Here is a 17096-nt window from a genome sequence, read left to right on the forward strand (position 1 = left end):
ATCTCAAGACACTTTACAGATAGAGAGTATGTCTAGACCGCATTCTATAATTTACAAAGACCAACAATTCCAGTAATTCCCCCAAGAGCAAGCATTTAGTGGGACAGTGGCGAGGAAAACTCCCTTAACCAAGGCATTGTCCCCTGTTTCTTTCCCATTGTCAAATAATCCTGTTATGTCCTTCCTCCTGTCACCAATATCTTCTTCTTCCTCCACTTCCAAAGTCATCCGTAGGCAAGTTGTTGCACTGTCTACAAAATTATCAATTTGGGGATGGACAAAAGTTGACATAAAGGTCCTCTGTTATATTAAAGAACGACATTGAGTTAAATGTTGTTGGAATATCTTCCTTAAATTTAGCTATATCACTGTCAGATAGGCATCTAGTGTAGAAGCTTTTATCTAATTTTGTATAGTTTGGTAGTTAGAATTCGAAAGTTATTAAAAAACTGGTCTGATAATAAAGGATTCTGTGGAAATATTATTAAATCTTCAATTTCAATTTCGATGCCATATGCCAGCACAAGGTCGAGGGTGTGGTTAAAACAGTGAGTGGCCTTATGCACACTCTGACTGAAACCAATTGAATCTAATAGTCCGTGTGTTTGTCTCTGCATCTGAGTCAGTAGAAAAAGACTAGAGCTTAACACTCTGGCCCCAGGGACGCACAAGACCGCAGCTGCTGGAGCCAACAACCTCACGTTTCATAGTATAGAGCTCCCAATAACCAGAGTTGGCTTCTCAGCCGGTGTATGAGTGGGAAGAAACTGTTAGAAATATGAAGATGTTGGTGGTTAGCCATAGGCTCCGGTTTAGCGCGACCGCCGTCATGTGCACTGCCCAGTTTTTAGCTAGCGCTAGGCTTCTTTTGCACAGTCACCCACTCGCCCGGCTGCTCGGGGCCTGCCGGGGGACTGCTAACAGAAGCTACAGTATGTTGGCCCGCACCAGCTGTGCTAAGCTGGCTAGCTATGGAAGCATATGATTTTGATTCCATGGTGCGGAGCCGTGCCTCTAACTCACTAAGCCTCGCCTCCAGAGCAGCGAATAAACTACATTTATTACATATATCATTATCACTAAAGGAGGCAGAGGAATATCTAAACATTTGACACCGAGCAAGGGAAAGCAGGAGAAGGAGAGGGATTAGCCATTGCTAATGGCTAAGCTAAAGTAGCTAACAGCATTTTAACAATTGTGAGATCAGCGAGGCAGTCGCTGTAAGAGAAGAGAATTATAAGTGCTTGAGTATAACTGGTGTAATTTAAATGCAATCCAGGCAAATAGCCGCTAATTTAAACAATAAAGCAGAGTTTAGTACGTTTTTGCTGGAGCAGCAAACTAGCGTCTCTAACACGGGAACACCATAAGTGAGACAATATGCTTCCCGTAAACGTCAGCATGTCACCCATCCACAAGCAGTAGGCCATGAGAAAGTGAAAATGGAACTCGCGAGCAGAAAAAGCCAATGAAGTTCAATGATACATCACACAAGACTCTACCTTAAACGGTTCAAAAGCCATAAAAGGATTCATAGCACTTTGTTCAAATGCTAACACACTGCTGTCAAAATTGTTAACCACACATTCATAACAGAATAGATTTCATTCTGGTGCCTATCAAACACTGCTGATTGCAATTTTAGCTGAAAGCCGAAGCAGGTGTCTTGTTTTAGACTAGTTAGTGAACATATACTGTAATATATATATATATATATATATATATATATATATATATATATATAGAGAGAGAGAGAGAGAGAGAGAGAGAAAGCTCAGAAAGCCTTTATGTGTATACAAACACCAAATAAGAATGAAACAATTATACACTGTACTGATTGAGAGAAATAGGTAAAAGAGCAAAGATACCAACATGTCCAGGTCAGATGTCTGAGGTTATATACACAGCTATAAAACAGTGAAAAGCACTATATATTTACTATAGTAAAACAGTGTTGTTACTGTTGTTAAGAAAGTAATGGAGGTGAAAGCAATGGAAACACCCCATTCATTAGTATTTAGAGATGATGCAGACATCCAACGTGATGAAGAAAACTTGCCACATGATGCTGGAGAGAGACAGGATTAGTCACACTATTCTTTGTTACTGGTATGCACCTTTAGTTTTTTTTTCCATTAATTCCATAAATTACTAGAGACAAAATACTATATTGAAGCAAACTAATGATTTCCATTCCTTCTTGTTTACCTTACTTAAAAATTGATACTTTAAAAATGTATCTTTTATTTAAAGACACTTTTGAGTTGTGTGAAGTCACTTCAATTGTTCAAACTGTAAAGATGAGAATGTTTGTAATTTCTGTATTGGTGTTTGATGCTAGTGTTTTTACTCTCAGTGTGTTCTGAGTGACAGTGTGTGTGTCTCAGCCCAGTATCACGCCTAAGCGTGTAATACTAGGCAGGTAATACTCCCTCTGGTCCATTGGGTTTGGCATGTCAGTGTCACGGTTTGCGTGAACATTACACGCATAATGAAGGTGCTAAATCAGTAGGGGGCGATACTTTTCCTCAATGACAACAATTCCCCGCAGACCAAAGAGAAGAACAGTACATTTCAGGGGCCATCCACATGGAGACGCTTTTTGGTGCAAATGCACATGTTTAGCATCGTTTGGACCCGTCGTCCACACAAATCCAGTAAACGCACTGCCTGAAAACACACTTTTTTGAAACCTGGTCCCAGGGTGAAAAATTTCAAAAACGGCTCCCTTTTGGCTTCGTTTGGACGGTGAAGCCGCATACTTATCGTATTGATGATGTCATCGCCACACCCCTCGACCTCTTACCCGCGGCCACTGACACACACGACTGCATTGAAGCTATAAGCGAGCATATCCCATCTCCATGGTCAAACCAGCTCACTTCATCTAAATACTGTACTTGTCTAAATAAATGTCTCTGCTCCCTGACACTTCCCTCTGCTCTGCTGGTCCTGGATTCTACACAAGATATATTGCTAACGTTATGTAGCTAACGTTAAACATCGCTAAAGCAGCTACGTTACGTTAACGTTAGCTGCTATGGCTATCTGTTTATAAAGTGGAAGTAGACAATTTATCAACTAGCTAGCTAATCTGTCTGCTTATCAACTCCTTGAACGGATTATAGTAACTTTTAGCACGGCTTATTGTAGAAAGGCTACTGCAAGAAAAACGTGTAGATTATCAATTGGATCATTGATGTTTGTTTGACTGCCGATGTTAGCTAATTAGCAGGTCAACTTTAAGAAAGTGAGTGGTCTGCAAAACCTGCAAGTCATGCAAGGCAAAGCAACCTCAAAAGCTAAGGCTAAACTAAAAATGTGAAAAATTTGATAAGAAGCGGGAGAGCTGGGTCCATACCCACCAAAAAAATCGGACCACCTCCCACATAGTGGATAAAGCTTCTATGCTGGTATATAATTGCTTTTATTATTTTCATGCAGTTAAGTTACACAGTGTTGCTCTGTACATTTTCATGTTCATTTCTGTTTCTATCATTTCTTGTGTGTGTGTGTGTGTGTGTGTGTGTGTGTGTGTGTGTGTGTGTGTGTGTGTGTGTGTGTGTGTGTTTGTAGCTTGAAAAATTGCAGGGCCTGGGTGTAAGGGCTGTAATAGTTTTGTCCAAGCCTGGAAGAGAAGAGAGTGCCTGGGTTTCGGAGGTTTTGGCACCCCGTTGCCAACTGACAAACACTTCTAAAAAGTGTGAAAGAATAAAGGCACTCTATGAACTTGTTATACAAGGTAAGAATGTTCTGTTATTTACAAAAAAACAGTATTGTATTTGATGGCTTGTGGTGTTCCTGTCACCGTCAGATATCGACGAAAGAAAAAACACGCCCCCTTAACTCAAAATCTGTGACAGTTTTATTATTGGTATTTTTAGCCCAATAACAGCTGTTTTAATCAACATTATTCACCAGATATTATCATGGTTAATATGTATTTCTTTTAATATTATTATTTCGGTCTATTTTGGCCAGGGAAGCTGGATTGCTTGTTTGTTTATTTATATTTTTTAAACTATAACGCTAGATCTATCAACATTTATTTAGATGTTATCATAGTATACATTTTTTTATTTTAATAATATTATTTCGGACTTATTACCGGTGAAATATTACAGTATACTGTAATACAGAACATTACGATATGATCTGAGCTGGGCGCATTCAAAGCTGATATCCCACAATGGAATGCGGGCATTCATTCATAGAATCGGACAGTGATTAGCAGGTCTTTAACGACAGTATCGCTTCAATGTACATATATAATATAATATACATATATACAGTCAGTGGTTTAGTCACCAACAACAACACGTTGCTCAGCTTTGTTCTAGTAAGTTATGCACCGTAATAATGTTTAAAACAATCAGCTGAAGTGACGTAGTAATTACCGCTCCTCGTCTGTGAAAGAATGTTGCACGTGAGAATTTACACAATAAAATACCAATAATGAAAAAATAGTGTTTTATGCTAAGCACTTTGATTTGCCTTATATATACTATATAAAAAACCTACAGTTGAGTGTTTAGAACTACAGCCTAATGGCTTGTTTGACTAATTTGCATTTGTTTTAACTTGTAGGCCTACTGTTGTCAAAAACAATAAACTATATACAAAGAGAAGCATTTTTTATTTTATTTTCTATACATAGTTATTTAAAAACGCAATTTTCTAATTTTGCAGTTGATGACTATTAATAGCAAATACTTAAGGGAAAAAAACATGAGCATATTTATGTGTGGGACTTAGTTTGATTTAATATCACACTGCATTATTAGTTGTTTTAAATAAATTACTTTTTTGAAATATCAATTTATAGAAGGCCTAACATAATAATTATTATATTCAGAAGATGATCCTCATATCAATCACTATGGTTACAACTTGTAGCCATCCTAACCTTTGTAGCCTTTACTGAGACTACCTTTTCAAAATTAAGAATGGACTAGTTTTAGGAAGCATTTTCAGGAAATTAAAAAGATAATCAGATTGTTGCTGAGGTTTTTGTTCACAGAGTAAGATGTACTGTATATAGCTTTGTATATACAACATGTGTTTTGGCATTTGGGGCACACTTCTACCTCAGCCTACATACTGCACACAGACACAACTCACACATCTCATTCAACCATTTGACAAACTGAGGAGTTGGTCGTGACATGGGTCAGAGGCTATCAGAGGTCATAAATGATGAACCAATCAATCGGCTCTGCTCTATAGGCACCTTGGTGTTGATATGGACAACACCTTTGGCTAGAAGGCCCGTGTTCAAAGTGTGTGTTATCATTTAGTGCAGACACTCACGGTGAATCAGAGGGTTTATGTTATATATGACTGTCATGAAGGTTGTGGAGAGGAATAGAAACCAGTCTCTCCAGGCAAGCACAGATAATATGGTCTGATCTATCTCAACATGTTGCATGTGTTGTCTATCTTTATTCTTCATGCCAAGTATGAGCTCTTATCCTCTGGCAGAAGATATGGGTAAACTTAACATTTCTAAACTATAGGTCTAATTTGGACCTACCTCAATTAAAACTTTAAATAATGTTGCATGAGGCTGCAGGGGAATAGCTTCATGATATATGATATGGTTGTGTGTTGCTCTTGTCACTATTTGTGAAAGATGAACAACATATTGTTGCTGTGTGATGTGCTTCAGTCTGGCTATATCACTTTGTTTATGTTGTTTTTTTATTGTAATTCATCATCTTTATGATAATATATATGTGTTATGTGTGAAGAATTTGAACTCAAGGCAGATATTCCTCTGGGGACAATAAAGTATCACCTGCAACATGGTCTCCATGATGTGTAAAAATTAAAACGTTGTCGTAGGACTATATCAAACACATCGTTGGAAAGGTCTCAACCTGGAGAGTAACATATGTCAGTCTGAAGAGGATACATAACTCCTGCTTTGAAATATTGACCTCTGAACCTTGAACCCAGTAGATGTTTGAATGCTTGTCATTTAGCAACAGAAGGTGATACACACATAGGACCAGCTGTTATAGAAGGTACTACACACATAGGACCAGCTGTTATAGAAGGTACTACACACATAGGACCAGCTGTTATAAAAGGTACTACACACATAGGACCAGCTGTTATAGAAGGTACTACACACATAGGACCAGCTGTTATAGAAGGTGCTACACACATAGGACCAGCTGTTATAGAAGGTACTACACACATAGGACCAGCTGTTATAAAAGGTACTACACACATAGGACCAGCTGTTATAGAAGGTGCTACACACATAGGACCAGCTGTTATAGAAGGTGCTACACACATAGGACCAGCTGTTATAGAAGGTACTACACACATAGGACCAGCTGTTATAGAAGGTGATACACACATAGGACCAGCTGTTATAGAAGGTACTACACACATAAGACCAGCTGTTATAGAAGGTACTACACATATAGGACCAGCTGTTATAGAAGGTACTACACACATAGGACCAGCTGTTATAGAAGGTACTACACACATAGGACCAGCTGTTATAGAAGGTACTACACACATAGGACCAGCTGTTATAGAAGGTACTACACACATAGGACCAGCTGTTATAGAATGTACTACACACATAGGACCAGCTGTTATAGAAGGTGCTACACACATAAGACCAGCTGTTATAGAAGGTACTACACACATAGGACAAGCTGTTATAGAAGGTACTACACACATAGGACCAGCTGTTATAGAAGGTACTACACACATAAGACAAGCTGGTATAGAAAGGTCTGGACCTCCACTGTCATATAGATATGGTCACCAAAGTTTACCCACTATAACCACTGTCAAATATGGTAATAAGCTATTTTCACCTATTTAACGATTCGATTTTTAAAATCTGATGACACCAGTGTGTTCCCCATCCCAAAAACCCCCATGGAGTATCCAAATTTCTACACTGCCAACTTCTACTTAAAATATACCAATATATTTTAAAACTACAACTCCCACTAGATACGCGCCCAGAACCTGTTACAAAGCCAGTATACTTGTAGTTCTTCCGGGCTGGGTGGGGGGACATGTTAGACTCCTGTGTTCCTGCTGTCTGCCGTGAATGGGCTTCATTCCATTTCAGATTGCCGCCGCCCGCCGGCCGGCTGAACACACAATACATGAGACAAATACATGAAACTGTATTTTATTATTATTGTTATCTTCATTGTATAAATCCTCACATACGTGTGACAGATAAATCAATATTACTTATGATATGTATTTTATCTTTTGGATCCGGCATACAATGTTAAAAGAAAAATGACAAATCAGTTATTTCGCATACATATTTTATTTTCAAGAAGACAACATTAGCATGAACAAGGTTACATGCACTTACACTTACTAACAAATAGCTTTATTCCTGAAATAATGGCATGGGAAATTTGTTGTTTTTTTTGGAACAGTAACAGCAGTATAAACAGACACTATACTCAAAACTCATGGGTAATGATCATTTACCTTTTTTAAAAATAAGTAGCATGTACATTCAATTCCAAATGAGCCACATTGAGTTTAGAATATTTAGTCCTCTGCCCCAAACAGATGGGCAAAGATATCACCTATTTTGATCAGCTGATTACATCTATCTCTATCATCCTGCTGGTGCCCCCGTTTAAATATGATTCTCTCTTTGCCTTTTGGACATTAATGTTGCTGTTATGCGTGTGATACGATCAATGGTGTTTCATACAGTGGCTGACCTGGGCAAATGCGCTACAGTGGTTCAAAGCACTTACACAAGAAGAAACATGCAGAAAAGATAGTAAGAAGTAAAAAACGCACAAACCACTAAAACATATGCAACCCTAAGACCCAGTGTGTAACCAAGAGGGTAAGCCTCTCCCCAGAATGCGTAGCTCTTATGGCGCCATTTTGATGCTACCAAGCCATCACCTCCCATTAGCATCCCATTGACTGCCAGTCATTTTGGCGCTACTTTGACAGAGAATAACTTTACATCTGAAGAGTTTAAAGACTCTATTTGTCCATTGTTTATTTCTAAAGAAACATGACAATGTATAAAAGGCTCCATTACCTTGTACCTCACGTTATGGCTCCGTAGCAGACGTTTTTATAAAAATAGGCTAACGATTGGGTCATAACCACGAGACTTACTGCCGCATAGTAGAGGAATTACCGTATAGTACAGGAGAAGCTCTCAGGCAGTTTGGACTTCCATTAGCTGTTTAAGTTTAATTACTAATGTTAACTATCATTTTAGTGATCAATAATTAGCCTGTGTCTATGTTATCTCCTTACATATACCTACGCTCTCCGTCTCTGCTAGATTGGGAATGATTGAGATTTCTCTTGGCACAGCTACCAGAAGACTTCCAACTTTCAGACAGGTTGCTCACGTCACATCTACGTCTTCAAGCTCAGTTGGAGGCTGCTCTGTAACGCTCAGCCATCACCGGGAAAGAGACTTCTAATATCCTTCACTGGTCTCCGTCAAGAGCAACAGGATCTGTTGGTCCAGTTTATATACTGTCTATGTGTGTAACGTGTTTAGTTGTTCATTATCAAAATCTGTTGCCCGTTCACAAATGTGTCCTTTTTCATGAATATTTACCATCACCATCAATTCCAAGTATTCCTTTTGGCTTGGAATTTTACGTTTGCATTCACATGAACTGGGGTAGACGTTACATAATCATGCACCATCTTGAAATACGTTAGCCGGTAAGGGACATACAGGACATACTGCTCCGCCTTTCACATTTTCGTAAACTCACAGGTGCTGCTAATGCTGCTAATGGGTATCGTAGCTTCCCAGCCCCGACAACTTTGAAGCAGGAAACATGGAGGACCACACGTTATAGATAGATAGATAGATAGATAGATAGAATATACATGAAGTAAAAGGATACAATATACATGAAATAATATTGTATTGTATTGTATATTGTTATCTTAATACATTCTGCGGCAGAGTGGGACAAAAAAATCGGCCCACCGTTTTTTTTTGTCTGTGTTTGTCTTCACCTACCGTGGCGAGTTCTCAGGAGGATCTAGGTCAAGGGGCGTGGCCACTCTCTCCCGCTCTCCTGTTCTGTTCCCGCCAGCTGCAGCACATTCCACTAATCACCCAGCAGTTATCAACCCGGGCTGTTCACCTCCTCAGCGCCAGTTCGTTACAACATTACCAGTGGTAACTTGGCTCTGCAAATTACCAGCTATTGTTGCTCCTTGTCTCTCCGCATTCTAGCTGTTGTTGATGCATCATTGTGCCTCAGTTAATCTGTCTCTCCTCTGTTCAGATCCCGTTCTGAACTTGCTGCTTACCTGCCACTCTCCTGCTGTGACCTGCTCCCCTGCTCGCCTGCTGCCTGCTCACCTTACCACTCAGCGATCATCGCTGCATGCCCACCTCGCCACTCAGCTCTCATCGTTACCTGTTCACTCGGCTCTCATCGCCTCCACACCGGATCGCCTGGGTGAGTCAGGACGGGTCTCACCGCCGTCCTCCGTCCAGTCTCTGTCTGCCTAGCCACTCACCTGTCTGCTACCTCCGGCTCCTGTCCCCATCGGAGCCACTCAATCCAGAACTATTATTCCCACTGCAGTATTCCGATTGTGAAAATAAACTCTTTAACCGTTTCTCTGTCTCCGTTGTGTTTGTCTCTGAATCTGAGTCAGAAGTAAAACTAGAGCCGAACAATTAGACCAGCCGGAGCGGCCTCGAAACACTACCGGCCCACTGGGAAAATTCCAGACTCTCCCGTTTGCCACTCCGCCTCATGCATGTATTCAAAATCCAAGTTTCAGGAACAGGAGTCCTCTTCTTCGCCCAGAAAAAGAAAAAGGATATTGAAAAAAACAAAAGACCGGCTTTTTGAAGCATGAAGGCTACCGTAGCTGTAATACTTTTTGATCTGCGTGGTGCGAGAGTTGATTGCAATATACGATCTAAATGCTAGATGGGAGAAATTCCTACACATTGGACCTTTAAACACTGTATATCTAGTCAAAACAAGACAACAACATGCCATTCCTGGCTTTTTAACATAATGAATAAAGTGATGGAGGAAAGTCCCATTAATGGTCAGGGTTTTTCAGTTAATCAACTCCAAAACAGTTGAGCTTTAATTTAAGATAAATGTTGTAATGATAAATGTTCAATGTTGTATTGATGTATTGTCATAGGGGATTAAGAGTTGTATCTTACACAAAGAGTAGATCGACTTGTGAGGGCACAACGAGAAAGGTAGCTATTTACCATTTCGACCTCCTCCCCTGCAGTTGTGCCAGCACCCTCTTGATTTTTGCCACTCCAGATTATCTAACAAATATATATAAATATACAAATATATATATAAATATACACATACATATAAATATTTAACTAACACTTTTCATTTTACTCCCGATCGCCTCAACAAAATGCTGTACTTCAGCGTCCTTGGTGATGAACGTACCGTCAACATACGGTTGCTCTGACCTAAATAAAATAAGAAAAAAGATATTCAGTGTAAGACATTATTTGTTCAGTTCATTTTACTAAGTGTAAAACAACTAACCCTTTTGACTGTCAAAATCGGTACTGCTTTCTGTTGCCATCTACGCAAAGAGCTATTATGTTGGTTGTACATGCAGGGCAGGTGAAGTGGTCTACACTGGCCATATTCTCACAGTGGTATTGGCAGAATGTGTACTCCAAAAAACTCCTTTGGAATATGTCTCCATGGATTTTGCCAGCCTGTACATTTGCAGGTCAATTTGTAAAAAGCCAAATTAAATAGCTCTAAAATATCCTTACTTGAGGCAACTATTATCCACGCTGATCTTACCCTTCCAAATTGACAGGTACCTCCTCTCCAACATCCGCAAAAAACCCTGACGTGACAAACTGGGAGCCACAGTTTTCATCTTTTCAAATGAAGTGAAGATATCCACTGAAAACAATGTGTCAGCATTCACAGATGCTGGCCAATACCCACTGCGTATGAGGTCGCTCATGTCAGGTGTCCACTGTGCCAGACATCATTTGCAAGACAAGTTTGGCAAGTGCAAATCATACTGACCTCTAAAAAGAAAAAGTAGTACATTAAATTCATGGTTATGTTGTGACAATACCCCTGGACTGGACAAGAAAAAAAAGATATACTGTATATAAAAAGCCATAGTTCATACCATTTATGCAAACCATAATTATTGCTCTACCAGCTGATTCTGTTATGGTTGCAGGATCACACATGCACAACTGGACAGGTCTCACTGTAGGCAAAAGACATACTGAGAAGAGAAGTTCAATAAATAGTGAGAAGCCTTAAACAATTATTATTATTATTATTATTATTATTATTATTATTATTATCATCATCATCATCATCATCATTATTATTATTAATAGTATTATTAATATTATTATTATTATTATTATCATCATCATCATCATCATCATCATCATTATTATTATTATTAATAGTATTATTATTATCATCATCATCATCATCATCATCATCATCATTATTATTATTATTATTATTATTATTATTATTATCATCATCATCATCATCATCATCATCATCATCATCATCATCATTATTATTATTATTATTATTAATATTATTATTATTATTATTATTATTATTATTAATAAATTAAAATTGTATTAAAAACAAGGACACAACTTCAACCACTTTACCAAAAAGATCAAAGCACTACCTTGATTGACCAGTGTATATCTGCCATCTTGCTTTACGCAGCACACTGTTGGCTCTATGGGCTTGTAAATTCCCCCAATGCAGGACTCCCTGTATGGAGTGTGTGTTTTTGTGGACACTCCGTTTATAGCCACTCCTCTGGCATGCAGTCTCTGCATCGAATGATGGCAGGAGATGTGCAGTGGCTGCAGTTCTTCTTTGGAACCACGTTGCAGGACAGGATAGGATCTCGCTTTCCGCCACTCATCTTGGGCTGCAGATTGGCACAAGCCCCATGATGTGGAGGTGGAAGGATGCCCACTTGCATCTGGAATATCTGCTGAGGTCTGCAGAATGTCTTGCAGTTTGTTTATCTTACTCTCTGAAAAACAGATAAAATTAAAGCTGCAAGCAGCGATGGACGGGCCTTCGCGCCTCGGCGCGTCGGGGTTACCGACGGACGCCGCTCCTTGCGACCGTGCATTTGTGCGGAACTCAGACGCCGCAAATCGTCATCAATGAAAAGGGAACTCCCTGCCTAGTGCAACAATACCTCACACAAGACTCTACGTCATAGTTAATTTGCTGTGAAAAGGGGCGTGGCTAAATTATAGGGGGCGGGTCAAACCATCACCAATTAAAAAGGAAGTCTCTGCTGAGTTCATTGATACCTCACATAAGACTCTACCATAAACGGGTCACCATGTATGAAAGGGGGCGTGGCTAAGCACAGAGGGGCGGGCCAAAAAATCACCATTGAATAAGGAACTCTCTGCTGAGTTCAATGATACCTCACACAAGGGTATACCTTAAACGGTGTAAATGCTATGAAAGGGGGCGTGGCTTGAACATAGGGGGCGGGCCAAACCATCACCAATGAAGAAGCAACTCTCTGCTGAGTTCAATGACACCTCACACAAGACCCTACCTTAAACGGTTCAAATGTTATGAAAGGGGGCGTGGCTTAAGCATAGGGGGCGGGCCAAACCATCACCAATGAAGAAGCAACTCTCTGCTGAGTTCAATGACACCTCACACAAGACTCTCCCTTAAATGGTACAAATGTTATGAAAGGGGGCGTGGCCTGAGTAAGTGGGCGTGGTTATATTATAGGGGCCGGCTCATTATCACATGTAGACCACACATTCTAAGTTTCATGTAAATAGGATGATGTTTGTCATATAAGGCGCATTTCCTGTTGCCAGCGGGGGGCGCTATGACCAAAAGTCAATATTGGCCTGTTTATGTCCTCAGGCCTGGGCTCTTGTTGATTGTGGGAAATATAAAGCAGATATGACAACGTACACTCAAGTTACAACAATTTATTTGTTTATCGCTCAACACTCAAAATGGCCGCCACGCCACGCCCACACCGTCAGATGAAAAGTTTTTCTTTTAATAACTTTTCATCTTTAAGGTGTTGGGATGATAGAGACCAAGTTTGAAGTACATCAGATGAAATCTCTAGGAGGAGTTCGTTAAAGTATAGCACCTTGACTTTTAGGCCTACTTCCTGTTGCCACTAGGGGGCGCTATGACTTTAAGTAAATATCGGCCTCTATTTGTCCTCAGGGTTGGACTCTTATGAATCCTGAAAAGTTTCGAGCCAATCGGACAATGTACACTCGAGTTACACCCACTTCCTGTTTCGGCGGCGAAGCGCACAAAGTGGCCGCCCCGCCACGGCCACGCCCTATGACGAAAAGTTTTTCTTTTAATAACTTTTCATCTTTAATGTCTTAAGATGGCACAGACCGAATTTGAAGTTGATCGGATGAAATCTCTAGGAGGAGTTCGTTAAAGCACGACGTGGAAATGGCCAAAATTGCACTAATTTCGAACTTTGAAATCAAAATGGCGGACTTCCTGTTGGGCTTAGGGTATGGCTCCAATGATGTTTTTTGTACATCTTGACATGTTACATATGTGTACCAAGTTTCGTGAGTCTACGTTAAACGCACTGCAGGGGCTAAATTTTTTTAACATTGTAGGGGGCGCTAGCGAGCCATTTTTGCGCGCCTATTCCCGAAACCCTTAAAATACGTAAATATTCACCAGACTTGATGCGACCGCCAACTTTGGTGAGTTTTTGAATATGTTAAGCCCCTCAAAATGCCAATTCATTTGCCGGGAAAAGAATAATAATAATTCCTTCAGTTTCAATAGGGCCTTCACCGCTGTCGGCGCTCGGGCCCTAATTAAACAAACATCCCTTTCATGCTTTTTACTAACTTGCTTAATTACAGTAGGGTTTCATCTTACCAAATAACTGTTGAGAGGAGTCTGATTGGGTCACTGTGATAACCTCCACAGCTCAATTAGTTACATTCTAATTTATTTACAATAATTAATAATTATTAATTTATTACTCAAAAGGATTAGCGTCCTCACTGGGAACCACAGAAACTAAAAAAATGCATAGAAACAGGCTGTAATAGGCATAAAAATACAATGTTTGGTGACTTAGGGCTATAAAATGGAAATGTTACATGTAAATCAATATTAGTTACATGCATTATAATATGAACCTGACCAGGACTGCTTTACTTCCATTTCAGATCTTTGGATTAGTTTAGCAGTAGTTGACATTAACGTTAACGTTGCAGAATGCATTTATAGTCCTAGTTTGACAGCAAATATACATTTAAAAATAGATGAAGTCAAAACATATGTAACAGATCCAATTGTGGTCTTTCTAATATATATAAATATTATTATTATTATTAACATATTTAAAAGGACAAAATTATTAAAAATAGGAAACAGAAACCCTATTAATATCCGCCATAGACAAAAATAAAAGAAACACCCCTATTTTGGTGGTCAATGTTATAAAAAGAAACAACAAAAACTAAATGTAATTACATTGGGTTTATCTTAGCTAAGAAATACCAAAGTACATATTGGATCCAATGGACACAGTACTTCCGATTCTTTAGGTGGGTAATCAAAAATAATCTTGGAAGACTACCTGTAGCTGAAGCACGATTCCATGTCTCTCCGCTTCTGCTTCTTTTTAGCAGTGGACTTCCTTCAGTATTTCTTTCCACCCATCGGACAGGAAAAGTACTGCCTGTAGCAGAGTCTGCTTCGCCCTTGGCTTTCTTTTCCTTGGATGGCAGAAAGATAGCATTGTATGACAACACTGAAATACAGTTATATAAATATCACTCTCTAATTTCCACACTTTAGTATCATCACCAATATGGCAAGATTACGGTCTTACTTTTTCTTGAGCCAGAAGCATATCAGCAAGGAAAATAGCATCTTCTGCTTCCCAGTTATCTTGCTGATCAGTCATTTCAACAATACTATGTTGTATAAGTGAGACAAAAACATTGTCAGAAAGAAAGAATGCCATAGGCACATTCAAATGGTCAGGCACTGTGTGTTTTGGACAGTAAGACAGTAATGTGAAATACAAAAGAAGGAATAGAATGACAATACTTACTTGAAGACAGTAGGCCTTTTAGAAGAGATCGCAGTGCTGGCGCAAGCACGAGACAGAGAGAGGCAGAGAGAGAGAGAGAGAGAGAGAGAGAGACAGAGAGAGACAGAGAGAGAGAGATAGAGAGAGAGAGAGCGTGAGAGAGAGACAGAGAGATAGATAGAGAGAGAGAGACAGAGAGAGAGAGAGAGACAGAGAGAGAGACAGACAGAGAGAGACAGACAGAGAGAGACAGAGAGAGAGAGACAGAGAGAGACAGAGACAGAGACAGAGACAGAGAGAGAGAGAGAGAGAGAGAGACAGACAGACAGAGAGAGAGAGAGAGAGAGAGAGAGAGAGACAGAGAGACAGAGAGAGAGACAGAGAGAGAGACAGACAGAGAGAGACAGACAGAGAGAGACAGAGAGAGACAGAGAGAGAGAGAGAGAGAGAGACAGAGAGAGAGAGGGAGAAGACATGTTTTATTGAAGCTCCTACAGAAATGACAATAAACCTACTAAATTCTCAAAAAAGTAAACCTTAAGAAGAGGAAAACTCGAAGAAGAAGACTTTTGGAAAGAAAATCACCAAGGAAAAGATCTAATAAGGCAAGAGAAGTGAAAACAAGGATGAGTTAACCCTGCTAACAACAGCTAAGGACAGAAAAGAGGAGCAAGAAGGCTATGCTACGCTAAGCTAAGGACCAAAAGGCTCCAAACAAAAGGAAAAACCCACCAAAGGCTAGCACCGTCTCCTTCAGACTCAAGAGAAGCTTTAGTAGAGTAGTAAGGTAAGCTTCCTTCATATCCACAAAAGTTTAATTTGTAATTTGTACCTCAAGAAACCAAGGCTAGCCTGTGCTAACTTAACATAGCGTGCTAAGTAGCAGCAGAGGGAGCAGCAGAGCGTCAGTTAGGAACTGAAACACTGTTAGGATCTCCCAGGGAGAGCCCTGCCTCCTTGTGATTGGCTATCCAACAGAAATCAAAAGTACACAGGCCAAGAAAGCTTACAAACACAAGAAACTAAGAGAAAACCCAGAGGCCTTGACTGCAGATATATGCCACACAGAAGGAATTAGTAACCTACTACTGTACACGGACAGTACCGATGCGTGGCATAAAGCTATCTGTGCCCACTATGACCATCATAAGAAGAGAGGCATATGCAGTGGGAGACAGATAGTCATTGAAGATAAAGACAAGGACAGCCCACCTCTCACTGTCAATGTCTACCACAATGGGACCATCATGTTTCAAGGCAATGAGGCCAGTTTCAGCTCTGTCCAAGAAAACTTCAACACCATCAAAGCTCTGGCAGAGACTGAGAAACAGAGACAGGAGACGGTCAGCAGTGAGGAGGAGAGCAACATCAACCCCACAGAGCAGCCACCAGGGGAAGAGCTGGAAGAGGAACAGCCTTTAGGAGACCGTTCAGGGCACAGCAGTCAACTGGAGAGCAGTGTCCCAGATGAGAGAGAGTCTGTCTCTGCAAGAAGTAGAGCTGGTGGAACTGAAGGAGCTACTGCTTTCCAAACAGACACCCACTGAATCCACACAGCAGCTAAGGGACCAGATCAGCCAGGTGAGGAATGAGATGAAGGCCTCCATACAGGAGCTAAGAGGAGAGGTCCAGGAGCTACAGCAGGACAGAGAAGCTCTGAGAACAGAACTCACTGCTGTAAGAGAGGAGCTGCAGCAGGACAGACAGGCCATGAGCAGAGAAATCACTGCTGTAAGAGAGGAGCTGCAGCAGGACAGACAGGCCATGAGCAGAGATCTCATTGCTGTAAGAGAGGAGCTGCACCTGAGAGAGCAAACCATCCTCAGCCTCAAGGAGCAGCTCCACAGTCTGAGAGCTGCCAACACCAACCACAACCCTCCATCACCATCAACAGCCCTCCCTCAACCTGAACCACAGCCATCCACCTCCACCCTAATTAACACCAGACCATCACAACAACCTGCAGTAATGCCCACCCCCTCCACCACCGACCTACA

At 40.5% G+C, this 17096-nt stretch overlaps 2 long non-coding RNA genes across 2 annotated transcripts; both read right to left on the minus strand.

Moving 5' to 3' along the window:
* Nucleotides 1-10847: 10847 nt before the first annotated feature.
* LOC116055118 lies at nt 10848-11738 on the minus strand. Its single transcript, XR_004106214.2, has 3 exons — nt 11692-11738; nt 11158-11259; nt 10848-11048 (listed from the first exon to the last, which is right to left on the minus strand). It is a non-coding gene; the product is annotated as an uncharacterized LOC116055118 (long non-coding RNA).
* Nucleotides 11739-14730: 2992 nt separating this feature from the next.
* Nucleotides 14731-15243, minus strand: LOC116055120. The gene is made up of 3 exons (XR_004106216.1): nt 15121-15243; nt 14896-14980; nt 14731-14779 (listed from the first exon to the last, which is right to left on the minus strand). It is a non-coding gene; the product is annotated as an uncharacterized LOC116055120 (long non-coding RNA).
* Nucleotides 15244-17096: the final 1853 nt, after the last annotated feature.

The sequence above is a fragment of the Sander lucioperca genome, chromosome 21, assembly GCF_008315115.2.
Source record: "Sander lucioperca isolate FBNREF2018 chromosome 21, SLUC_FBN_1.2, whole genome shotgun sequence".
Classification (NCBI taxonomy): domain Eukaryota; kingdom Metazoa; phylum Chordata; class Actinopteri; order Perciformes; family Percidae; genus Sander; species Sander lucioperca.